Source organism: Podarcis vaucheri (assembly GCF_965113315.1).
Source record: "Podarcis vaucheri genome assembly, chromosome: 2".
Classification (NCBI taxonomy): Eukaryota; Metazoa; Chordata; class Lepidosauria; order Squamata; family Lacertidae; genus Podarcis; species Podarcis vaucheri.
Window position 1 is genome coordinate 53,416,973 of NC_138760.1, and position 26,244 is coordinate 53,443,216.

General features: G+C 42.8%; 1 long non-coding RNA gene across 2 annotated transcripts in view; it reads right to left on the reverse strand.

Moving 5' to 3' along the window:
* Positions 1-26,244, reverse strand: part of LOC309526814 — a 39,908-nt gene that overhangs the window by 12,907 nt on the left and 757 nt on the right. The window contains exons 2-4 of one of the 2 annotated variants that reach the window (XR_014216952.1): positions 20,910-21,054; positions 18,343-18,465; positions 12,789-12,891 (exon numbers count right to left, since the gene is read on the reverse strand). This is a non-coding gene — a long non-coding RNA (uncharacterized lncRNA). Of the gene's footprint in view, positions 1-12,788; positions 12,892-18,342; positions 18,466-20,909; positions 21,055-26,244 lie in introns of those variants that run through there. The other variant, XR_014216951.1, reaches the window with a different exon arrangement.

Below are 26,244 nucleotides of genomic sequence, written 5' to 3' on the forward strand. Positions count from 1 at the left end.
TCCCTATGGGCTTTCTTCTTGCGAAGCAAGCCCATAGGGAAATTAGTCTTGCGGAACGACTCAAAAACGGAAAACTCTTTCGTCTTGCGAGTTTTTCGTTTTGCGAGGCGTTCGTCTTGCGAGGCACCACTGTATTTGTGCACCTGGTTCTTCCAGAACCTTACCTTTGTCCCTATTGAAATTCATTTTGTTAGCTTACGCCTAGTTCTCCAATCTGTTAAGGTCATTTGGAATTCTGATTCTGTTTTCTGTGGCATTAGCTACTCCTCCCAGTTTGGTGTCATCTGCAAATTTGTTGAGGATCCCCTCAATTCATTCATCCAAGTCATTTATAAAGACATTGAACAACGACCGAACCCTGTGGCATCTTGATTTTCTCCTTAAAGAAAGGCAAAATGAAAAAGCTTTTTGAAAGAAAGAAAGAAAGAAAGAAAGAAAGAAAGAGGGCTAAAAATAACAAACACCATTTTTATGAGATCATTAAGAAGTTAAGATTTTAAATGCACCTAAGTTATTTTCCTCTATAGTTAGCACAGAGCTCCATATCCCTGTGTATGTGTGATCTGCCATTACATTTGTTTGTAGTGGCTGGATGCCCTGGTGCCACATCAATTTCTTTCATCAGTTTCACAGATTGGTTTTACAAAACCATCATGTCCTCTCAATAAAGTGATAAAAGTAGCTGTCATAGGATATGGAATTAGGAGTTGGAGCACCTTCTTCTGTGGAAAGCATCTGAGGCTTTTCCATGCTGGGGGATGTGATAGAAAGTGGACGGATAGAAATCTCTTTCCTATGATACTAGAATTGGGGATGTCCAATTAAATTGATTGGCAGCTGATTCTGGATTTAGGGGGAAAGAGCACTTTCCTCAGACAGCACATTCTTAACTCATGGAATATATTGCTGCAAAGATGTGGCGGTGGCAACCAGCAGATGGCATTTAAAAAGGATTAAACAGAGTCATCTAAGATAGGTCTGTAATTCTCTCCGTTTCCGATGTTCAGGCTGTCAGAGCCTGTAATAATGTAGCCAAAATGGCACGATGCACCACACACATGAGTAAGGTATCCGCAAGCTTGGAAGAGCACCAAAGTTTGTGGAAGTACAAAAAAAAATTTAGCAAAGAACCCCAAAGAGGGGAAGAATAAGCTGATGAGGACTGAGTGTGCTCAGTTGCCATGGTACACTGCCTGGTTGTTGGGGAGGACAGCAGAAAACAGGGAGGGGAGATGGAACCAAGGTGCTAGAATCCTGGGCAGGGAACAAGTCACACTAGAGCACTTTGGTCATGGCAGCCGAATGAAACCCCCATGTACAGAGGCATAGCTCTGAACACCAGGGAGCAGTGTCAAACACCAGGGGATATTGATCACTTTCATGCCTTGCTGGTCACCGCTGAAAACAGAATGCGTGACTACATAAACCATTGTCTGATGCAACAAGACAGATCTTGGTTAACTTTGGTTGGTGTGTACAAAATGTTCACAATTTTTATTTGCACATTTTGTCCATCGGGAAGAACAGGAAGTATGTAATTTACTAAAGATGCGTCTTATAAAATTGGAAACTATCTGCAGAAAATAACATACCGAGCAGTTCAGGTTACAAGATATGCATGTATATACAGCACAACAGAGTGATGTTAGCTTCCCATATTTAACCACTAGATGGCCTTCTATAGGTAAGCACATATAAATCATGGCACTGACAATGAATTCAGATGCTGTGTAGTTAAATACTAGCACAAGACTGCAAAAAATACACATCTGTGTGTATCTGAAGAAGTGTGCATGCACACGAAAGCTCATACCAAGAACTAACTTAGTTGGTCTTTAAGGTGCTACTGGAAGGATTTTTTTTATTTTAAAAAAACAATATGTTGCTTAGAGCAAGAAACATATCTTTGAAGCTGAGCAGGTTACTCCTTGAAAGGATCCCAAACACCTTTTAAAATGGGTAAGATATATTGTAAGTTGTTTTTATTATTATTTATTGGGTTTCTTACTTACTAGTTGTATACGCCTCCTTTCCTCCAAGGAGCTGAAGTTTCAATTTGATATAAAGACAGGATGCAAATTAAACAAACAAACAATGACAGTGTACATGGCTCTTCCATCCTCTATTTTATCCTCACAACCCCTGGGGCAGGTTAGGCCAAGAGGTAGTTTGGCCTGTCCAAGATCACCCATTGATCTTTGTGACTGAACGGGAATTTAAACCCAGGTCTCTCCAGTCCTAGTATTTTTTTCCCTGGAGGACCGCTCCCTTTTTATTTTTATTTATTTACCAAGCATGTAAAGCTGAATGAGTACTGTATTTTTCACCCTATAGGACGCACTGGCCCTTAGGACGCACCTAGTTTTTTGGGGCGGGAAATCAAGGGGAAAATTTTTTATTCCCCCCCCCAGGTTTGCGCAGCCATCCCCAAGCTCCAGACCCCCCCCCCAGCCTCCAGATCAGGTCAGGGAATAGCGGGATGGCGGCGCTCCGCCTCCCCGCTATCCCGCGAGCTTGTGGGGCTGGCGGGGGGAGAAGCAGGCTTGCTTCTCCCCCCCCCCGCCAGCCTCCAGATCAGGTCGGGGAATAGCGGGGTGGCGGCGCTCCGCCACCCCGCTAACCCCCGAGCTTGTGGGGCTACAGGCTGCTGCCCACAAGCCTTGCGAGCCCGTGGGACATCCCGCCGGGCTTGCAAGACTTGCGGATAGCTTCCTGAAGCTTGGAGAGCGAGAGGGGTCGGTGCGCACCGACCCCTCTCGCTCTCCAGGCTTCAGCGAAAGCCTGCATTCGCCCCATAGGACGCACACACATTTCCCCTTCATTTTTGGAGGGGGAAAAGTGTGTCCTATGGGGCGAAAAATACGGTACAAATTAAATCTGCGTAAGTTGTGAGTTACCTGTACTCCAACCCAGGGGTAGGGAACGTTTTTCAGGCTGAGGACCATTGGCAAAAGTGGGCAAAGCAACAAATGCAAGTTATACTTTTGTACAGCAGGCCAGTATCAACACACACTCACATGCTTGGTTTTTATCCTCAAGGTAAGCAAGAGGCATTAGAGTTCCAGGAAACTTTCCAGCAAGGAAACTGTGAAGCTGGGCCAGTGAGGGGCCTGGCTAGGGAGAGGTGCAGCTTGACAAGTGTCTTGGGACTCAGCTATAGTACATTGGCAAAGAAAAAGCACTTTATATGCATTGTATATGCATTATAACACTGTGACACCAGGTGGCACTGTGGAGTTCTGTTTTTGCCAATCCGATTTCTCATACATCGTTTACAACACATTTAACTGAAACACTTCTTTGATGTATCTAGATCCAGCCCTGGAGTATTTGGCCCCGGGCTGGAGGTTCTCCATTGCTGCTTTAATTGCCTTCAGCAGCAAATTGCACAGGTAGATGAACTGCAGGAAGCCCTGGAGGTTGAAAAGAAGGATGTAGGGTGCGGTTGACTGGCTCAAGATGTGTCTTCCCACAGTTTCTGCTGTCTGTCTCAAAATCCCTGTGGGCCCATTTGCAGGGCAGAAAATCTAGTGATGCTGTGAGCAGAGAACTGGTACTTCAATCTCCGCTCTCCATATGGTGCCTGGCATTAAACAAACGAAACACACCCTATAACCTATAGCTTGGGATTTCTCCAGATGTGCAAATAGAGCTGTTTAAGCAACCAAAGATTTTTGTCCAGTCTCTCTTACGCATCTGAAGATTTGTCCAACTCAGGCGCAGTCAATCTTACTGTGAATGCACTTCATGAGAGCCTTCTTTTCATCGTATCTGCTATACTGAGCTCTGACTAGCTCAGTGATTGCTTTTGGTCGCTTTTATTTAAGTGAGATCTGCCTTAGATCAGTGCATCACAAAGCTATAAACACACGGCATAACATTGGACTCATCTCTTTTGAATCTTGACTAGTTTTGACCAGCTGAAGGTAAACAATAAGTATTTATGCTTGAGCATTTATGTCCCTTCTCTATAAGTTGTTTTGGCAAATCTTCTCTTGGACTCCGATCTAAAAGACCTTCCCTCTTAGGCTGATTGCTCTCGCTTTGTGTGTTCGCAAGGCAAACCCTTCTGTGCTTATAAGGCTGTTTACTTGGGGAAAATGCCAAGCTCTCGAAATGGACGCTATCTAAGATCTGGTATATGTCAAGAGTCTTCCATTACTTAGATGGAGCTAATGTGCACTGTGAGCAGGGGATATATATATATATATATATATATATATGTTTTCCCCACACATAATGGCATAAAACAAGATCATTCATAGATTGGCTGATTAACATGATTGAAGTTTTTAAGCTGGCCACCATGGTGTGCTGGCCCAAAAGACTTCGGTTGCAATCCTGTATACACTCATAGGAGAATAAGCCCAATTCAATTAAGTAGAACACAGGATCCCAAGAGTTTGGGATCATATTTCTCTTAACAGTGCGGAGAGGAGCAGCTGTTGTAGCATACCTATTGTGAACAGTAAATAAACAGAAGCCTAATTCCAAAACAATGTGCAAATGTCATTCGTTCCTGTTTCCCCCATTCAAACTTTCCCTTGATTCCAAAATGCCTGGGACTAATTAGCCTGAGAACTAAAGCTGACTCCTGTTGTGGTTATTTGGCCACTGGCAGGCAGACTGGTGGCTCTGCTAAGCAGCCAAAGTTGTGGCGGGTCGTGGCCAGCCGAAATGAGAGATTTTTTTCCCATCCACAGCCTTCATGAGAAGGCTAATTCCATTCAACCATAATGAGGGGCTGGGTAATTCGTTGCAACTGTTGTACAAAGGACTAGCATCCTCTGGGTGTTTTGATATGTGGGAGGATGTTTATTCAGGATAAGCACAGAAATGAAGTTAAAAGTTTTCAGTGGGCAAGCCACAACGAGGAACAAAGTATTTTGCATCTTTAGAGGCTGGTTCATTTGCATCACGGTAATAGGCCTTGAACTATGAAACCAGCTTAGTTAGACATCCCACATAGTCAAAGTTGCAGACTCTTTTCAGGCCAAAAGGTACTGCTATCCAAACCAGTAATCTCATGACTCTCACCTGGTAGATGGTTTCCTGTGCTCAAGGCAAGAGCATAATTGGCACAGAAACTATAGACACTTCTGGATTATGACTTCCCACGCTGCTGATTAGGTTATAAAGCAGAAAAGAAAGTCCCCCTTGAACAGCAAGTATGGAAACCTCCCATACAGACGACCCACCCTTGCACCCGGATACCAAAAAATGCACTTTCACCCTTTGCTTAAGCTGTCTTCATTCCCTATTGTTGTCCATTTTTCTTATTCTTTTTGAGAAAGAGTGACATAGATTGTTCTATTCCCTCAGCAGTTTCTGGCTTGTCTGTTCCTTGGAGCTGGTGGCAAACAGTTGCTTAGCCCTTTGGTCTGTGTTTGCCTGAGCTTGAGTCTGGACTAAGGATTCTGAGCCCCTGTGTTCTGATTTGATACATGATATCCAGTCACAGAACATTTCAGGATTTGGGCCGCTGCCATTGGCCCTTAAACTCTGAGTTATGAATTGCAGCTTGGGAGTTTAGACAGCCAATCACGTTGGGAGTGGAAGTGGCTCAGGCCTTCAGAAATGTATATAAGCAGTTGCTTTGCCCCCGTTATCCAGTTCTGTTAGTTCAATAAAGGTTCTTGCTGTTATTGCTATGTCTTGATTCGTGGGGACCCACCTACACTTCACTATCTATCTATCTATCTATTTTTTCTGGCTTCTAGCTCAGGCCATCCTAAAACTTATAGAATAAACCTCATCTGCAATGATGTGCAGCTGGACTAGCGCCATCCCTGATGCGCACTGAACATGGATGCCTGAAAATAAACCCTCACATGTGAACAGCCCAGTCTATACCATCAGGACACTTTGCCCCTTGTTCTGTGTGTGGAGCTTTTCAAGTGTATTCAAGTATATTTTCAAGCAATTCTAGTTTATTAGGAACAGAATGTTAGGCCCCACTAGACTTTTAAATGGCACAGCCCTAAGATGTGTGTGTGCACGTGTGTGCAGCATATAGCTATATTTACTATGACCAATAAAGGGTCAGAGAAGGTGTACAACAGACGTACCTATATTTATGTCTGTGAGATGTTGAAGGATATATTGCTTGCACAGGACAATGTTATCAAAAACTTGCTCAAGAGCACTGAAAAAAGCTTTACATTGAAAGATCTGTCTAAAAGAGAATTGGCTGAGCTGAAGCATGCTTATGCATGCTGCCAGTGCCAAAAAAAGAAAAGAAAAGCCAAACTGTTGTTTCAGACACATTTTAGTTTAACCAGAAACAGTTGGAACTCTCTAAAATAGTCCAAAACTAGAACACAGTCAGTAGCACACGACTGCTTTTCAGCTAAATCCTTGACATGATTGCAATCAACACACTTAGGGTCCTGATCAGGAGACACTTTTCTCTTGTTTAACAGTGCCAGCACATTAACTTTCGGTCAGAAAGGTGATACGCTTCTCAGTAGTGTGGCAGTCCATTCTCTTCTCCTGCTTTCCTTCTTCTGGTAGCAAATGAAACTCCAGTTCTGTATCACAGAACATGGAACAGAAGGAAAGGAAGATGGATGACGGCAGCAGCAGTCATTCTTATGCTGTGGTCACAAACAGCAACAGATGCAGCTTCTGGCTCAAGGGCTGGCCATCCTCAGTTTTTTTAAACCAGCATCTTAATTTCTTAGCTGAGCTGAACAGAACAAAAAACTTAAAAGTTTGGTAGCTATTTACAAAAACAAATGTATGGGTTGTAACCAGTGCTAGTAATATTCAGAGTCAACCCTTTAAAATTAATGGACATGGCTAAATGAGGTCCATTAATTTCAGTGGGTCTTCTTTGAGTAGAACTTAGTTGGATACAACCTTCTTTTTATGATCATCCCATTGACCAGAGTTTTCTTTGCAGTGGTGACCCTTCTGGCCTTTTAAGGAGAAATGTTTCCTCATATGCACGACGGGCAAAAATGAAGTAAATGGAACATATCTCTTATATATCACATTTTAAAACGAAGGTGTATGTTCATGTAGAGACCATCAGTGACCAACAATATTCACTAATCAACTAATATTTATTTCTTATTGGGAACTGCAAAACTTATTGTTAAGAGAATAAACAGCATCAGCATCAGCAAGGCAAATAGCAAGGTCTCTTTACATTAGTCGTCTTTTCTGTCTTAGCTTTATGGAGTTAAGCATGAAATAGTCACAGGGGTTAAAATATGTGCTTTGGCTAATGTGGAAAGCCTAGGTTTAATAGTTTAAAATGTTCAGGCTGAAACAGCTTCATCTGGTAAGTAACCCTCTCTGAAAATGCATTAGAGGGACTTGTTTATAAAAGATAGATGTCAAATAGCATAGTAGGTTTTAGCAGAATGTGAGTGGCTGCAGTGAAGCAAGGAACATGAAATAAGACTCATGGTATGCAACAATGTGGTTTCAATATATACTAAAATATAGGGCCCTCGTGACCACCACTGAGAACATCTCACATAACTTGCAGAATATAGAAGAACGTGAATATGTAATATCCCAAAAGCTGACACTGTCTGTTTACTCAACGCTGGAACAATGATGGAAATAACAGCTGAACAAATGCAAATTACAGTTTTGAATAGAAGACTATGATCATCATAGACAGGCTTTTGAAAGTAATACACTGCAATTATAAGTGGACAAACTACCTCAGACAGGGATCTCCCAATGAGAAATGGCAGACAGGCAGAGGGGTGGTGTAATAACAGTTTTTCACATCTTACTGGTGATCTTTAGGCTGTTAGTTGGGTGTTGAAAACCAGGACCAACAAGGTACCGGTAGCTTTATCGAAATGCTACGGGGCCAGCTGGACAGGCAGAGTTTTGCAGTCTTGATGTGTGGATGACACAATGGTATTGGGAAGAGGGTTTTGGATTTGTTAGGCCCTGGGGAACATTATGGGACAAGCCAGGCCTTTACAAGAGGAATGGGCTCCTCCATTTGAACCGCGATGGAAACAAACTGCTGGCACCTAAAAACAAAAAGGTGGCAGAGCAGCTTTTAAACTGGTCACAAGATTCCCAAGAGCATTTGGTTGGTCACTGTAAGAACAGGAGCCTGGACTGATCCAGGGGGGCTATCCTTATGTTCTTGAGAAGCTGAAGGGAAGATTCCTGAGAGACCATTAACGCGCTTGACAGTGCATGCACAACTTCAGCCTTAGTGTGTTTCTGATAAACCTGTTTGCCCATCCTTCTGGACTTTAATATTGTTCCTGTTTCTTTCTATGGTTGCATAAACATTCTATCGAACAATCGACTATTTCACAGGCCCTTCTCAGGAGTTGTTGCGATAGGTAATTTACAAAGCATGTTAAAGGTTTTCTACATGTCATGGAATTTGGACGGTTGGAAAGAGGTTTAATTGTGATCTGGTTTCCAGAAACCCAGTGCTGGGGAAGCTGCATGGAAGCTGCAGGCAAATACTAGCAGCTCACATTGGCATGAACAGCTGTACTTGGCAATGCAGGGGACTAGATAAGTTTACTTTAAAGAAATAAACAAAACCACTTTGTTTACTGAAGGGTAAAATAGGGGTTTTTAAATGAAAAGTTTCTTAACATTTTGCTTCGGCAATTGGTAAACCATTTCCTGCTCTCAAGCTGAGAATAAGCTCCCATAGCTATTTCTGTACCAGTTCAAGCCCACATAGATTGATACTGTTACAGCTGCGAGTGAGGAGTCCACTTTGAAGAAATGCCCTTTCCTATTGCAAAACTCGTGTATGGAAAGAAAAGTGATGAAAAACAGGATGGATGGACTGTAAAGATGCTTTAATCTTGGCAAGTAAAAAACAAATAGACAGAAGATTGGGAGTGTGCATGAAAAATAGTGCATGTGTCCCAACTAAAGTAATGCAGGTTTACAAAATTAATCCCATTTTTCCTGCTTTATCAGAAATTATATTGGTAGTAGTATCTCTCCCCCCTTTTTTTTACAGAACAGAATGTACGGTTCTCTGTTTTTCAAACAACACGTAGTCACATGCATGCTTATTTGAAAAAAGTATGCATGCAATGGCAGCCCTAGGGATCTTAGCAGTACCACTTGATGTATTCTACCTGCTCCATACAAAATAGCAATTGATAAATTGGTACAAACTTAGGAATTTGTCTTATAGAAGACCAGATTATTTCCCCCATTTAACCCAGTGTTGTCCACTGTGGCAGACTGAGCTCTTCACGGCGTTTTAAAACACTACAGGAATAGGCAAACTCGGCCCTCAAGATGTTTTGGGACTACAACTCCCATGATCCCTAGCTAACAGGACTAGTGGTCAGGGATGATGGGAATTGTAGTCCCAAAACATCTGGATGGCCAAGTTTGCCTATGCCTGGCTTACTACCTGGCCTTTTGAACTAGAGATGCCAATGATCAAGCTTTGGATCTCTGTGTGCAAAACTTAGAAACTGAAATGTTGCAATAGACTCAATGCTAATGCATTTTCTTGAACAAAAAATAAGTTTAGCATTTAACCTTAAAAGGATAACCCTAAAGATCTGGTGTCGTTGAATTTAATTTAGACAGACATGTTGAAGCCTAAGGTAATAAAAACAATACAGAACTTCTAACAGTCCCCTTGCTAATTATTGTCAAATAATGAATACAGTCAGCTGTCAAATAACATAAGAACAAGTTTGCTATTGTTCTATTATAGTGTGGGTGTGGTTTTGTGTGGGATATAAATTATAGTGATAAAATAAAAAATGATTAAGAGTAAGATAGCATATATAGGCATGGATCAGTATGATACTTCACAGTACAGACGACATAAACAAAATGCAATGAAAAGATAATTGTCCCTGCTTGCAGTTACTCCAGGAAACATAAACTGTGAAACTGGAAACCTTCCAGTTTAGAAAAGAACATGAATTGGTGCCAGGTACTTATGCAAAGCTGATAAAAGCAGGTGACCGAGCAGATCGAGACTTGCCACCTGGCCATCTTTTTTTTTTTTTGGTAACCTGCCCTTCTTATTTTAAAAGGCCTGTTCCGTACAGCAGCTTTACAACAGTTCCATCACGAAGGGTGATCAAAAGAACTGGCCCTACCAGTGCAGGAGACCTTTGTTGTACTTTCCCCCATTATAATACTTCATGACACCTGGGGTTTTAAAGGGTGTGAATGTTTGATAAATAATGAACACACTGTCCATATATGCAGAATAGTGGCCTATCAAAAGGAAATGGCAAGGCTGCCACTTGAGGATCAATATCCTGCCATTTCAAGACCCCTTTCTTCAATTCTTTTTAACAGGCTACAAGACTGACTTGCCCCCCTCACCTTCTTAATTATATTCTAGACCAGAGCATCTATTTGTCCCCCCCCCCCCCACTTTGACCTTGTTAGTGTACTGCCCCCTGTGTTGTAACTGTCTCTGGCCATCATTTTATCCTGGTTTGCTACAGAGAAACCTGGCTTCTAATCTCTGGTTACTGAAAAGTTTTGCTGTGAGATGTTACCCTATGAGGATGAGAGGACAATGTGACAGGTTGTCTGCTACACACCAGCTGGAGCTTCTGAAGTATCAAAGGAAACTCCATATAGAGTTTTACTGCTTTTAACTTCAAAAGACAGCAATGGAAATAGAAAATGCTTATTGGGCTCTAAACCAAGCTTTCAGAGTGCATTAAAACACTGATACAATTCTATTAAAAATGAATAAATAAGGCAAAACAGAGGTTTATTGCAGCAAGTGAAAAAAAATGCTTAAGTTAAGAAATTATAAAACTCAAATTAGAGCTTGGCTCTTCACTCCAATACTGTCATTAATAGATGTGAAAGAAGCAAAACAGAGGCAGAAACCAAAGAATCTGGTACAATAGGAAGATCCTGTTAAAATTCCTAGCAAAGCAACATGCTTAATTTATAGGAACAATGTTGCAATGGAACACATTGTCCTAAAGGGGAAAATGTGTCTGTCAACACAGTGCTGTTTTTAAACAAGTGAAATAAGATGAGCGCTAAAGTTATGAATTACTCAAATTGCACAATAGGCCACAGGCAGATGAGAATAGATAGATATTCCCAGATTATGGAATAGCTGTCTTAAATAAAAGTCTTTTGTGATTATTATTTTTTAAAAGCAATCAGTTGCTCTAAGCCAAGACAATTGAAAAGCCACCATCTGCTGCTAATCCAATTAGCCAGTTCAAAGCCACTTTTGCAAAACAGGCTGCTATTGATTTATTCCATAAACATATTTTTCAATTATACGACATGGAGGTCTACATTCCTTCTAATTATGCTTTACTTAGAAATTACAATGATTCATGGATCAAGAAGAAATTTGAGTGGTGCAAGAAAAAAAGAAACGTGAATTCCCAGTGACGTCCCTCCGCATACAGGCATCCAGCCACTTTTTACTGCACCCTCTGCTTCCATTGTGCACGTTGCTAATGTTCATCAGTTGAAACCACGTCTTTCCATGAGATACTGAAGTCTTTTGCAGAAGTACAAATCCACCTAACACGTAAAGCAGGCTGCATGTGCATTTATAGAGGACAGGGCTGTAGCTTGGTGAGAGAGACCATCTGCTTTCCGTGCAGAAGGTCCCAGGCTCAATTACCAGCATCTCTAGTTAGGCTGGGAGAGAATGTGTGGACACAGCGACACACTGCGATTTGCAAAGCCTGGCTGGCTGATGGGTGCAGGCAGATCGTGTGCACTATTTGGCTGCGGCTTTGGCATTTTCTGTATTTGCCAAATTCCTCCACACAAACATGTATGTGAGTACATTGTCTTGAGAAGCAACATTAGCACGATTTGAAGCATACATGCAGAGACAGGGATGTCCATGATGACAGCTACACTTTCCTTGGCAGCTTTGATCACAGTAGAGATGACTTCCATCTCACTGTGTGTTTACCACTGGGTTCATTCTAACACCGGGCTGTATCCAACACTGTTGCAAAACAGGCTTCCACTCGGGCAACAAAACTCCCCCCTCCTCTCCTCCCCCTTCCTACCTCTGTACTGTCATGAAATTCTACTCAATATTGATCCAGAGCAGAACTCCAATGTATAGTTAATAATAATAGTAATAATTTATTATTTATACCCCGCCCATCTGGCTGAGTTTCCCCAGCCACTCTGGGCGGCTCCCAATCAAGTGTTAAAAACAGTACAGCATTACATATTACAAACTTCCCTGAACAGGGCTGCCTTCAGATGTCTTCTGAATGTCAGGTAGTTGTTTATCTCTTTGACATCTGATGGGAGGGCGTTCCACAGGGCGGGCGCCACTACCAAGAAGGCCCTCTGTCTGGTTCCCTGTAGCCTCACTTCTCGCAATGAGGGAACCGCCAGAAGGCCCTCGGCGCTGGATCTCAGTGTCCGGGCTGAACGATGGGGGTGGAGACGCTCCTAGTTAGCAGAGTAAAAACTCAAACACGTTGCAGGATTCCCCCAAAATAGACCAGAGGCAATTGTATTTAATCCAGCAGAGCTTTACTGCTACTGAAGGCAAATGAGCATAATGGTCACAAATCCAATACACCCAGGATTGGCACTGTCCATAAGAAATCCAGTTGCAGCAGACTTAACTTAAACTTACAATACTTATAATAAGTCTAAACCTTAATACTAAGCATACTATGTACAGAACAGCACACCAGAAAGAATAGATAGAAAGAGAAAGTGAAACTCAGGCTCCTTCTGGCCAATTATTATAGTGGGGTTTTTTGGACAGAGAACTTTAACAACAGATGCAATAGTTGCTCTGTCCCAGTAAATAAACTGTTGTCACCATTTTTCCTCTCAGCCTGGGAAGGAGAGTAGTCTGTCGAACTGCAGATGACTCAGTGAAGAACCTTATCAGTTCCTTGGCAGCTCATAGACTCCTTTCATCCTTCCTTCCAACTGAAGATATATGAGCAATTATACTTCCAATTAAATTAAATTCCAAGTCTTCTTAGCATTATTAAGTTCTCTTTGTAAATAATATAGGATGGGGAAGAGTCAGCTCTAAGTTTCCATCATACACCTTTTGCAAAATACAGCTTCCCTCCCTTTCCCATTTTTGTTACACAAACAGTTCCGTTTGGTGTTATATTCCATATTTATAATCCAATTTCTTCCATCCTCACTTGTACAAATATAATTTGAACTAACATTCAGAGGAGGGTTGCCGAATCATAAATGTAGATAAGAAAACTTTAAATAAAGAAACAGTAGGCTCCCCTCCTCCCCACCGTCTTTTGCACCAAATGAAGTCTTATCTCGAGTTCAAACTTGAAAGTCCTTGCAGTTGGTTTGTTCCGCAGTTTGTGATCTCATCTCTTCTAGCATGTGCCTGTACTTTACTCCAATTAAGCTCTAATTAGCAGTAGAACCTCTGCTTCTTAATGGCGACGTTGGAGGGTTTTCACCAGGCAAAGTGCTTTTGCACTCAGTGCCTCCCTGCCCCCGCCTTCCATGCTAGAGCGAGTGCCAGGTACCGATATGGACTTTGAGTAAAGCCCCATTCCCTCTGTCCCTTGGGAGGAATTTACAAGAATGATTACCCTCAATCATCATTGTTTTTCCTTCGCCAACTATCTTCTGCTGTCGTGGGGGCTGCCCCCATTAAGGCAACGTGGAACTGGAAGCCAGGTGCGAGTCAAGAAAGGCCCTTTTTACTGCTATTCCATTGTGGATTCATTTGTTTTAATGGATGCAAACTCAGCCTGCTAATAGGTTTGTCGAAATCTCAGTTCAGCATGCTCCACGCTAAAGGCAAAGCCCAAAGGCATATTCAGCATTGTTTCCTTAAGGATGTCAAAATGATCTGCAATTTCTTGTACAGGTAACTGAGCTGGGAAAATCTTTTTGCCTATAAATGCATGCTAGCTTGTATAGAACTGGTACCATGCTCTTTGCACTAGAAACTACTTTGATATAAGTCTTAATGGAAAACACATGCTAAATACAGATATACGGAATCAACAATACCAAGATTTGGATGGGGCTGTTTGCAAATGGGATGTCAAGCGAAAGTTGCAGTGTTTATAAATTCGCTGTTAATCCTGAACCAGGAAGAAAAGAGAATTACTTTTTTTTAATTTACATATTAAATTTTATCCCATCCTTTGTCCCAAAGGAGCCCTGTAGCCATACTCTGTTCATCCATTTTTGAAGCAGCAAACAGAACTCACTTATGGTCCTCTCAATTGGTCAGTGATGGAAGTGCTATGTGAAAATGGAAGCAACCTTCATATTTACTAGGTGAAAGTGAATAGGGCTGTCAAAAGAACTTATGAGCTTAAAGATTAAAATTCTGTGAAGTCTGCTCCATTAGCTCGTGCATGCACGAGCCTGCTTAGCATCAGGGAAGTAGATGAGAGCGTTCGGGAATCCTGGCTTGCAGAAGAATACAAGTTGCGCTGGCAGAGCTTCACATAGCATTGCATAAAAGTGTGAAAAAATTGGATCAGGCTTTTGGCTCAAAAGCACAATGAAGCAACCCACAGTGATAAGAATGTGCTGCAGCATCCTGTTCCAATAACTTGCATGGATGTCTTCCAAGATCCTGTGCTTTTGATCAGAAAGTGATTTACGGAAAAGATACCCAAGTTTTAAAAAAGGGGGAGGGGAAGATGATCTGGGAAAGATGCAAATAGCTGCAATGCTCTCTTGTGGCTTAGGGTTGCGAAGGCCTACACCACATGCTGAACGGAATGAGTACAATTCTCAGTTTAGCCATTGATTCTGAGTAGCTTGGTCGCAAGCGAAAGAGCCACAAAATATCAAGCATAATTAAAGGTCATAATGTTCAGCCTTACCACTGCAGTGCAACTTGGTGCAAAAAGAATTCAAGAAAAAAGCTGGTGAATCTTTTTTTGTTGAATCTATCCAACACCCTGAAGACTACAGCTATCAAATGCTGACACACACTTGAAAATGATTGTGTCCTTTCTCTTCTAACAGGACAAGTGAATTCAGAAGTAAAGCCACTTTCATTTCAGTTGGACATACTCCCTAGGTAAGTAGGGAGGTCCTCTTAGGGATCAGGAACTGGCTACATAACAGGAAGGACAGTTCTCCCATGTAGAAAGTAGTTTCCCCCAAGGATTGGTATTGGTACCTGTGTTTTTTTAATTGGTTCATAAATGATATTGAGTTAGGGATGAGCAGTGAGGGTCATTAAAACAAAAAGGATTGCAAAGCGCTCCAAAAGGGCCTCTCCAAACTAAGTTAATGGGTAGTAAAAGGGCAGGATTCAAACACGTTGTTGTGCATGTGGAACAAGGTCCGCTCATGTAATGAGTTTTCCTCTGCACCCTCTAAATCTTCTCTGGAGAGTAGGTGGGGGACCCATAGCACACATTTAGGAGGTGCATAGCGGGAGGAGAGGGAGGAAAGTACTACTGCCTGAGCAGACCTCATCCCCTGCACACCTGCAAGACACAGCGCTATGTTGGATTCCACATAAAATGCATCTACCCCTTATGGAGTAGTTGCTAGTCTTTATGCATTTCTTAAATGGACCCGGTAAGGAATTATAAGGATAATGAACGTAGCCCCTACAAGAGGGTTGTATCTTTAATTGCTTGCCAACATTGAGTAATACTTTGGTAATCAGAAGGCCTAGGAAACATTTGCCCTGAAAAATATTGGAAGGGCTTTATTTGCTTTTAAATGTTTTCCAAAAATGAAAACTTCAACATTGCTGACTGACTAAACAAAAGGGTTTCAAAGACAGGCGAAACAGACCCATATGATCCTATCTTAAATAAATATATGGATGTATTTGCTGAATTTTTCACACTTAACTAATGTTCAGGTCATGTTGGCTAGCATAAAACCAGCCATAATTGCGCTCTGTATGTAGAGGCCACATGGAGTGGTAGTTTGAGCTTGTGGACTCCTGCAAAAACCAAAATAAAGCTACATTGGCCACCCTCGGCTATTTATATAAACTACTGTGCTTTCATATAGCTAGCTCTGCTATTGCTAATAATCTCACGATGGCTTAAAGATGGCATAATCTTTCAAATATAGAGAGGGGCGCTTCTCATGGGTGGAATGTATGAATAGAATTTCTTCAAAGAGTAATTTGTTTTTCACAGTCTGTGAACTAAGTGATTCCAACCTTAAATTATCATATGTTAGCAATAGCTACTGCTGTCTTAGTAATACAAGTAAATGATGTATTAGACTAAACACTGTTAAGATGGAAGTTGCATATCAAGGTGGTAATTATCTACCTTCTGTTGGCACTAAAATCTTCAGTGAGAGCAGCGGTCTTTTCTGTTGGAGCTGTTGAGTGGTACTCAATCCTAATGTAGTGTTAGCATATATTAGCTCTTCCTCTGAGACACTCAGCTGCATGCACAGAGCGGATCAGAACCACTCCAACTGCTGATGACACCCCCGAGTAAATCCTTGCTAATGAAATTTGGCTGAATTAGTAAGTAAGGGTTCTAACTGTTACAAACCATCTGTGAATACATGTCCCTTTCCTTTAGCTAGCTGAGCACACACATGTTGTGGGTGTGGCCAGCTGCCATGGTCCTGCCCCATGTGCAATGCAGAATATGTAAAGAAAACAAGTGAAAGGGGCTGTTATATCCTCCATTCCATATCATCCTTGGAGGCAGAATGGAAGATGTGCAGGTGAATGAACTTTAGGCAGGACAAGTGGGATCTGCAGCAACACATTGCAGTGTGCAGTGCTGCTGTCCAGTGTTCCAGTCCAGGGAGGGTGCAGGTTGGTGGGAAAGTGAGTGGGTGGGTGCCTATGCTTTTGTTTCTCTGCCATCCTTCTGCAGCGACTCTTCCCATTCTGTGTTTCAGTCTGTCCCTCCACCACTCAACAGTTGCTCAGCATTGTGTGGGCACTAAGCATTCTCAATCCCTAAAAAGGTAAAGGTAAAGGTACCCCTGCCCGTACGGGCCAGTCTTGCCAGACTCTAGGGTTGTGCGCTCATCTCACTCTAGAGGCCGGGAGCCAGCGCTGCCGGGAGCCAGACACTTCCTGGTCACGTGGCCAGCGTGACAAGCTGCATCTGGCGAGCCAGCGCAGCACATGGAACGCCGTTTACCTTCCCGCTGGTAAGCGGTCCCTATTTATCTACTTGCACCCGGAGGTGCTTTCGAACTGCTAGGTTGGCAGGCGCTGGGACCGAACGACGGGAGCGCACCCCACCGTGGGGATTCGAACCGCCGACCATACGATCGGCAAGTCCTAGGTGCTGAGGTTTTACCCACAGCGCCACCCGCGTCCTATCCCTATCCGTGTCTCAATCCCTACTGGTATGTTTTTGTGGGGAGGGTTCTCCTCTCCTCTTACATTTTCGTCTTCTATAGGTGTTTTTCCCCACCCATACTTCTACATGTTGTGCAATTCACCAAAATATCCTGATACTTCGCTTTTGCCCGTTGCTGTTGCTCTTTTGGCTATGTAAGCAATGTAAGTGGAACGTTCGAATAATTAACAGGAATATGTATAAAAACCTTGTAAGCAAGTCAGGATGAGTGCTGGATCAATGCTCATATAAGCACCCCATTAAAAAATCAGGAGAAATGCTCAATAAGGATCAGACATAGTCCAATCACCGTGTTAACTTTGTGCAAGCAAATCAGGATGAATGCTGAATGCCATCTGCATGAGTCCAAATATTATTGGGATGATTCACCTAAAGAGCCCTATCAGAAGTCCTGCACAAGGAGTTGCGCTTGCATAACAGGACTCCCCCCCTACCCCTGTGCACCCCCAAAATTGGCTCAGGGTGTGTGTTGAACAGCAAGCTGGTGGGGGGGCAGGGGGGAGTGACCACTCGGTCTGGCAGGCTGAAACGCTTGAGCAGACAGAATGTTCATCAAAGTGTGACGTTGAATTCCATTGCATATATAAGCTTTCACAATGTCTTCCTTTATCTTTTAATCTCACCTTGCAAAAGAGTTTTCCTCTGTGCATATATAATGTATTTCTAACACCTTCACTGTCTGAGGAAGTAATCTTCATTTTATGAAAGCTCATACTGCAATAAATTACTTGGTCTTTAAAGTGTCATACGACTCATTTCCTTACGGGAATTAATAATTTTATAAAAACACTGTTTTCATTTTTTTTTCATTAGAAAACGTATCAAGCCATTTGTCACTAGCCATTACAATAAATCTTAAACAAATCGTATACAGTCCCATTTCCATGAATCATGGCTCCAAATACAATTTAAGAATAAAAAACAAACCATACATCTAAAACCAGGAAATTTCACACTTGGAAAAATCTATTAAAAATAAACAAATCTTACATTTCATCACCGTCTGGTCTGTGATCTACTTCCACTGTAAATAATAGGAAAGTTGCTCATTGTTACTACTCACATTTTAGTAATCTATTGCTTTCATGTCTTGATGGACTTTCCAGCTTCCATTCTTTTACTGACTTGGCTAGTTCTAGGAATGTGGGCCTTGTGTTTGTCACAGCTCCAGCGCTGTCTCACACGCCTGTAGGCAAATTTAAAATAAATATTGTCTGATGTCCACTGTCAACCCAAAGTGCAGCCACTAAGTGCTTTGTAGGTCCCTACTTGGTTTCTGTAGGGTTGAACAAGCCCAGAATCCTTCTGAACCACCTGCTTCAAGATTCAGGATTCATTCAAATCTGCTGCACACCCCTAGTATTAACAGAACCTTTAGTTTAGTTATAACTGCTGATTTACTTAGTAGTATACAGCTACTAATAAGTGTTTGAAATAACGCTTGTGACTTCATATTAAACGTTTCTTAAAATGTTACTGGAAATAGTATATTTATTTGCAGTATATTTCATAGTTGCAAATGACTGTCTTAGATACTTTTTTCTTTTTGCTATACAACCACCATGGGTCCAAATCATATTCCTTGGCTGTCCACTAGCTGGGACTGGATTTTCAGTTTAAAGTGACCTACACACCAGTCGCACTAGTCTTGCAGTGTTCATCCTGGCGATCTTTCTAAAATTAATTCCCATCACTTAAATCAAAGGTATTACTATTACTTCAATATTTAACCAGCATCAATGCTTGTGTCAGGAACTGCAAAGGCTGAAACAGAGATTGTCTTGGCTGAGTTTACTGTCACTGGAATACACCTAGATTGGCCTGGTGAAAAGAAGAGTTTGGATTTGATATCCTGCTTTATCACTCCCCCGAAGGAGTCTCCAAGCGGCTAACATTCTCCTTTCCCTTCCTCCCCTACAACAAACACTCTGTGAGGTGAGTGAGGCTGAGAGACTTCAGAGAAGTGTGACTGGCCCAAGGTCACCCAGCAGCTGCATGTGGAGGAGCGGAGACGCGAACCCAGTTCACCAGATTACAAGTCTACTGCTCTTAACCACTACCTCACACTGGCTCCTCAGTGTGGGGTTCTTGCACATTTAACAGTTGTGTAAAATAGGAAGCCCTGTTGTTTTTCCCTTGAGCACTGACTGTGTCCAAGGTGTACCAGAAAACAGACTGGAGGAAATTCAGGCCATATGGCAGCCCTACCTTTCCTTCATAATAAATACATTAAGAAATAGATTAAACAAATGAAAGAGGAATGGGAAAAGCAACCCTAAACTCACAGAACAGCAAAGCTCAAATTTTGCTCCCCAGTATTTTACGCACAAAATTCAGTATAACGAAGAAATGTGTAGAACTGCCACAAGAGGGAGCTAATGCATAATAATTGAACGAATGTGCAGCATTCAAGTCAGATTTGTGCAGAAGAACTCCATGGACTTTCAGACGGGATTTTGTAGATGTGCAAGTCAGTGTACTGTAACCCATTTCTCCTTTTCTCTGACAACCCCCCCCCCCAGCTTTCCTGGCTGCTTATGAATAAGAGTTTGTTACTTTTTGAATTAATAACAAAAAATAGAAATTATTTTAAGGGTGAGTTTTTACAGTAAATGAATATATGAAAAAGTAAGTAATCATACAGTCAGGAAGCGGATGTCTGTTGGGTTAGTTTGAAATAATAATAAAACATTATTTCAAATAAAAAACGCTATTTGCCTTTTTTTTGTAAACTGTTTCTTATTACTTGCTAGAGATGTGTAGGGATAGGATGAGTAGGGGGAAGTATGTGGGGGGTGGGGTGGGAGGGCTCTGACCCGTCATATTTCTAGCTGCTCCTAAGTATATGATGTAATTATTTAAACATATAATAGTCTGCAGATAAAATAAAAAAAAAATACAATACTGTATGCATTTCTTCATTTCCCCATTTTAAAACGCCTCAAACTTTTAAATTGCCAAGTACAAAAGAAGAAGATGTCTGCATCAATTAGCCTCTTTTTAGCATGGTTCGTTTCAGAAGGGGATGCCTTCAAATTTTGCAATTCTGGCAAATAATAATAATATACAAACATTAAGATTCCTTTCATAGCCAGTGATGAAGGCTTTGGAAAATGAGAAAATGAGACAAGTTGAGGCTCTGTCTTCTAAGCCAGAGCATGATGTCAGTCCAGGCCTCCTTGCAAACAAGGCGGGTTCTGAGGAATATAAATATATATTGTTTTGAAGAGTGCTGCCAGATAATATGCTGAAGGCATTCCACTGTAGTTGCAAGCATGTGAAATCTCAACAAAGAAGACACCCCTTTTATGCCTCTAGGCTACCCAGTACTGATTGTTCTCACAATTCTGACATGTATAGAAATGAGAAAAATTCCTCTAAGCATGCAATTGCAATTGGAGATCTGTGATGGAAAAAATTAAAACAAAACAAAATGTAAACCAAAATGTAAAAGGAAAAACACAGCAGGCTGCCATGAAATGACACAATAATAGGCCTCAAGGCCTACAAGGAAAGAGGTAGCATTAAAGGCTATGAACACATTAGGGTCTGAAAACAGTTTGATGTTGTCTTCCCGCTCCCCCTCCCCTCACTGCATCATTTCAAGTAGCATCACGTTGCTGTACAGACCAGAGGGGGGATCTCTTCAGTCAACGCACATCACCCAGTGCTGAACTCTTTATCACTGAAACTGTCATCTGCACATGTTCAACGGCTGTCTCTAACATACACACCTCAGGTTAACTGTGCTTTCTATTTTCTAATCAGTTGGAAGCTGATTTTGGGGGAAATACATCAAAAGTAGTATTTCTCAAGAAGCTACAGGACAGATATGGATTGCAGCTAATGCCATGTATATTCAGCGTCAAACACCAACAGCGGAAGCATGCTGGAGCATATAAGTGGTAATATAACCGGTATACACAGTCAAAATGTGACTTCTTTTACAAGCTGAAAATATTCTTCCATTTCCTTAGGAGGGAAAATGTGGCCACACTTTTTACTGTATTTTTGATACACCTTCTAGCCAGGAGGCCAGATAAGATTGCTTTGGGTTCTTAAGGGATGATGGTTTAAAAACACATAATGAAGCAACTTTGCTGAAGTAGAGCAGGTTTGGGATGGTAAATGTAGTTACATCGCCCTCAGTTTATGATGGTAGAAAGGCAGAATATTATTATTATATTTTTTTTTTTTAAAAAAGACAGAATAAAAAAAGAGAGAAAGCAAAGTGTATGCTCTGGAACAGGAAACTTTCACTTGAACACGGAATCCTTTTTGAAGTTCGTAAAACTAGACCACATATTTAAGGAAACTCATAGAAATAAAAGTAATTAATAATGGTTCATTCATTAAAATTAAAGTAAACATGAACTTTCAGTTCCATTGGCAAAGTTCAAATTATTTTGAATGAGCTCTTGGTACAATTTTTTTAAAGAAACCATACAATGGTACATTATAAAGAGGCTGTTTTTATTCTGAAGTACAGAATGACTAAAGAAGTTGGCTCTTAATACACGTACAGTGTTTGTTTAGTTTCTGATTGAAGCAATAAGGATGGGCACTAGAGCAGTACTTAAGGGCTTGTGTAGTTAAATCATAATGCAGCTGCACGTTATTAAACTGCAAACTCTATGCTAGAAAAATGGTCTGTTTGTTAAGAAAGTTGGATCACTGCCTAAATAGCACTTGGTTCCTTCTGCTGCTGCCCTTTTTCAACTCCTGATTTTATTTTGAGAAAAGATAATGCTAGGTGTACCAGCCTTCCTTAATCACTGAATAAAATGTGACATATCTACTTTTTCATTGTGTAGCCAAATGAAACATGTGAATTCCATACCAGTACTGTATTATTATTTCCTACTCTAAGTTCATTCTCAACATAAGAGAAAGCAGGTTAGGTTATTGCCAGTTTGAGTGGGGGAGGGGAGCAGCAGTTGTGGTCCACAGTTGTGTGTAGTTGCAGCACTGAGGTAATCTTCCATCTTTGATGCAGCCAGGGAAGGACATCATTTCCTCATTCACCGGCTGCACTGGCTGCTGGGGCTTGCCTGGTTGCAGTCAATCGTGGGTGAGCCTGGGGTGCTGTTTAGGGAGTGGACTAGAAGGAAAGCTTCTTTCCTCTGGCCTCGTCCCTGGCTATAAAAGTCAGCTGGACCCAGCCTTCAGCCTCACCCAGTCAGCCCTGGATTCTTCACCCACCCACCCATCCCATGCTTTATGTGTAGGACTGCCCAAGGGCGAGCAGGCAGGCGCTGCTGCGTAAGATCTTGCTATGGAAGCCTTCAGTCACTATGGAATTTACCTTCAGACAAATTAGGCTCATCTGGGGTTTTGCCTACCTCATACCAGCTTGGCTGTCTGGCTGGTGTACCGACCACCAAGCACACCGGCAGCCACCCTGTCAGACCTGCTGGAGGTGGTGGCGGGCTGGGCCTTGGAGTTCCCAAACCTACTGGTTTTGGGAGACTTCAACGTCCATGCCGATGCCACTCCCTCCTCACAGGCTCTGGACCTAGTGACTTCCATGGCAACACTAGGGCTCTCCCAGTTTGTTTTGGGCCCCACTCATCAAGCAGGCCACACGCTGGATCTGATCTTTGGGGCTGGCATAGATGTGATCATGCTCCCCGCTGTGGAAGTGCCATCACTACGCTCTGAAAGCCAAGATTGACTTCCTGCTCCTCCCCTGCTTGGGTGGCGAACCTATTTGCGCTCGTCCACGAAAACTGATGGATCCTGATAGATTCTGAAAAGCCTTGCAGAACCCTGCTCTTCCTGGCGACTCATTAGATGACCTTGTTGAGGACTGGAATAACCGGCTCTTGGCAGCAATCGATGAGATCGCGCCTAAGCGCCCTCTGCGACCCCGTCGAAACCGGGCCCCTTGGTTTACTGAGGAGCTCCGGAAAATGAAGCGGGATCTCAGACGGCTAGAGCGAGTATGGCAACGGACTCGTGACGGAGCCTCAAGAACATCTTATAGGACGCTTATGAAAGCCTATGAGATGGCTATGAAAGCTGCTAAGAAATCTTACTTTGTAGCTTCCATTGCATCCGCTAGCACAACTTTTTAGAATAATTAGGTCAATAACGTCCTTAAGAGGACAACCAAATTTAAGCACAAATTCGACCCACAGCTGTGAGGCATTCGCGAGCTTTTTTGCGGAGAAAGTCCTGTTGCTCCGCTGTGACCTCCCTGCCAATTTAGATACAGTGACTGAACTGGAGGCCCCTCGACTGACTTCAGGTCCAGTGTTGGACCATTTCGATCGGATGCCCCCTACTGATGTGGATAGATTCCTCCAAGTTGGTAGGCCCACCACCTGCCTCCTTGATCCGTGCCCGTCTTGGCTGATTAGGGAGTGTCCAGATGTTGCACGGACCCCCCTGGTTGAAATTATAAATTTGTCCCTTGACACGGGGACATTCCCAGGGGAACTGAAGGAAGCAGTGGTGTGTCCACTCTTAAAGAAAACTTCATTAGATCCCTTAGACCTATCCAATTACCGCCCAGTTTCAAATCTTCCATACCTGGGTAAGGTAATTGAGAGAGCGGTTGCTGAACAGCTTGGTAGGTTTCTGGAGGAAACATCGGCATTAGATCCATTTCAGTCCGGTTTCCGTCCTGGTTTTGGGACAGAGACGGCTCTGGTTGCCCTAACAGATGATCTCCGTAGACAACTGGATCGAGGCGGGTCAGGACTGCTGATCCTTTTAGATTTGTCAGCAGCCTTTGACATGGTCGATCATGATCTTCTGGACCACCGCCTCGCAGACGTGGGGATACAGGGCATAGCCCGTAACTGGTTGTGCCCTTTTATCTCTGGTCGGGGACAGAGGGTGACACTAGGGAGGGAAATGTCGTTGCGCCACTCTTTGGTGTGTGGAGTGCCACAGGGCGCAATTCTCTCCCCGATGCTTTTTAACATCTTTATGCGCCCCCTTGCCCAGATTATCCGGAGCTTTGGGCTGGGCTGTCACCAATAATGCTGATGACACTCAGCTCTATCTGCTGATGGATGGCCACACCGACTCGGCCCCGAACACACTGACCAGATGCTTGGAAGCTGTGGCCGGATGGTTTCGTGGGAGCCGATTGAAATTAAATCTTTCGAAGACAGAGGTCCTATGGCTAGGTCGGGATGGCATGGGGATGAGGGACCAACTCCCTTCTCTTGCGGGGGCCCAATTAGTGCCATTGCCTTCCGTTAAGAGTTTGGGTGTAATCCTTGACGCCTCCCTTTCCATGGAGGCTCAAGTTACAGCAACAGCCAAGGCGACATTTTTCCACCTTCGCCGCATCAAGCAGTTGGTCCCTTACCTTTCCCACCCCGACCTGGCCACAGTGATCCATGCAACAGTCATCTCCAGGCTTGACTACTGTAATTCACTCTACGCGGGGCTGCCCTTGAAGCTGTCCCAGAAACTCCAGCGGGTACAGAATGCAGCGAGGCTCCTCACGGGGTCTCTGCCATGGAAGCATATTCACCCAGTGCTTTTCAAGCTGCACTGGCTCCCGGTGGAGTACAGGGTCAGATTTAAGGTGCTGCTTTTGACTTTTAAAGCACTTCACGGCCTAGGACCCTCATACCTACGGGACCGCCTCTCCTGGTATGCCCCATGGAGAGTCTCAAGGTCCATAAATAACAACACCCTAGTGGTCCCAGGCCCTAAGGAAGTTAGATTGGCTTCAACCAGAGCCAGGGCCTTTTCAACTCTGGCTCCGGCCTGGTGAAACGCTCTGCCTCATGAGACCAGGGCCCTGCAGGATCTGATTTCTTTCCGCAAGGCCTGTAAGACAAAGTTGTTCCGCCTGGCCTTTGGCTTGGAGCCAGTTTGATTCCCTCCCTCCCTCTCTTTCTTTTTTCTTTTCCTTCTCCTCCTGCGATGAGGCTACATTTTAATATTTTAATGTTCCAATATTTTAATGTTGTATTTTATTTTTGTTTTTAAGTTGTAATCATTCATCTTGTTTTTATTATTGCTTGTAAGCCACTCTGAGCCCGGCCTTGGCTGGGGTATAAATAAAAAATTATTATCAATTATTATTATTATATCATTTATCACAATTTGAGAGTAGGGCATGTGCCTACTCTCCCATACAGTTGTCAACCACATGGAATAGGGCTCCAGTGACAGGTAATGTGGGGCATTGTTCTGTTGGAAGTAGACGGAAGTGTTAGAGACAACACGTAACACCCATACTAAAAAATCTGCATTGGCTCTTAGGAACTGCGCCAACTGAAATATCTGAATAGTCTTCTAAGGCAGTCCCAGGAGGACTGCGCTGCAGTAGTCCTTGCTGCAGTTGCAAAATAATGTATTACAGCTGGTTCCTGGGGAACAGGCACAGCTGGTGGTGAAGTAGCTGAAGCTTTCAAAAGGTATCTCTACTTTAGGAGCAAACATAAAATGTAATTGATGGCAAGTGTTTAATGTACAGTCACACCTTGGGTTGAAGTAGCTTCAGGTTAAGTATTTTCGGGTTGCGCTCCGTGGTGACCTGGAAGTAACAGAGCGTGTTACTTCCAGGTTTCACTGCTTGTGCATGTGCTCAAAATGACATCACGCACATGCGCAGAAGCAGCGAATTGCGATCCGCACACACATGGGCTGCGTTCCCTTCAGGATGCTAATGGGGCTCCGGAACAGATCCTGTTCGCACCCAGAGGTACCACTGTATCATTATTTTGTACCAGTTACAGATAGGTAGCCGTGTTGGTCTGCCATAGTCAAAATAAAAAAATTCCTTCCAGTAGCACCTTAAAGACCAACTAAGTTAGTTCTTGGTATGAGCTTTCGTGTGCATGCACACTTCTTCAGATACGAAGAATTTTTTTATTATTTTGTACGTTAGCAAGTGTATTTTGTTTTCTTGGCATGAGTTTCTTCACTTCAGGTCTACTTGCTTCATAGATGTGAAGCATGCTGAATGCTAGAAAGTAAACGGACAGAAGTCTTC